The 510-nt window shown below is 46.5% G+C and overlaps 1 protein-coding gene across 1 annotated transcript in view; it reads left to right on the forward strand.

Moving 5' to 3' along the window:
* Positions 1 to 510, forward strand: part of C1R (complement C1r) — a 228,544-nt gene that overhangs the window by 158,494 nt on the left and 69,540 nt on the right. The gene's annotated exons all lie outside the window — the stretch shown is intronic.

Genomic DNA, 510 nt, shown 5'->3' on the forward strand with positions numbered 1-510 from the left:
CTTTGCAGGGACGTTGCACACGTTACTCATAAATTTACCGAACAAGTATAGGTCTCTTGGTAGGCTTTTTAACGGAGGCAAATTGCATTGGCCGACTATACATGGTGGTTGTACAGATAATTAAAATGCTACACCAAAAACAGTAACTTCTGCTTTGACCTGATTAACATAACCGCTTTAAGTAAGGTCGGCTTCAAGTCGATATCGACCGCTGGTGATTTGCATGTTCACTTCGATGCCTTTTGGCATCAATAGGAAGTGATCGTCATTGCTGCCTTTGAAGAGCTTAACTTCCCTGACTACCCCGGAGCCCCGAGATTCCAGGCAGATTCACCAAATACTAACGTAACCAAGCCGTGTCGCGCTTTCTAGGAACCCCAACAGGTGAGCAACAGCCACCTTACAAGCAGGCCACTATCTACGAAAGCAACCTTGATTTTGTACCACTCACACCCCTCACATTCTCCGGGGCGGCAGCCCTGCGACACAGAAAACTACCAGAAAAAAAAG

Source organism: Candoia aspera, chromosome 2 (genome assembly GCF_035149785.1).
Source record: "Candoia aspera isolate rCanAsp1 chromosome 2, rCanAsp1.hap2, whole genome shotgun sequence".
Taxonomy (NCBI): Eukaryota; Metazoa; Chordata; class Lepidosauria; order Squamata; family Boidae; genus Candoia; species Candoia aspera.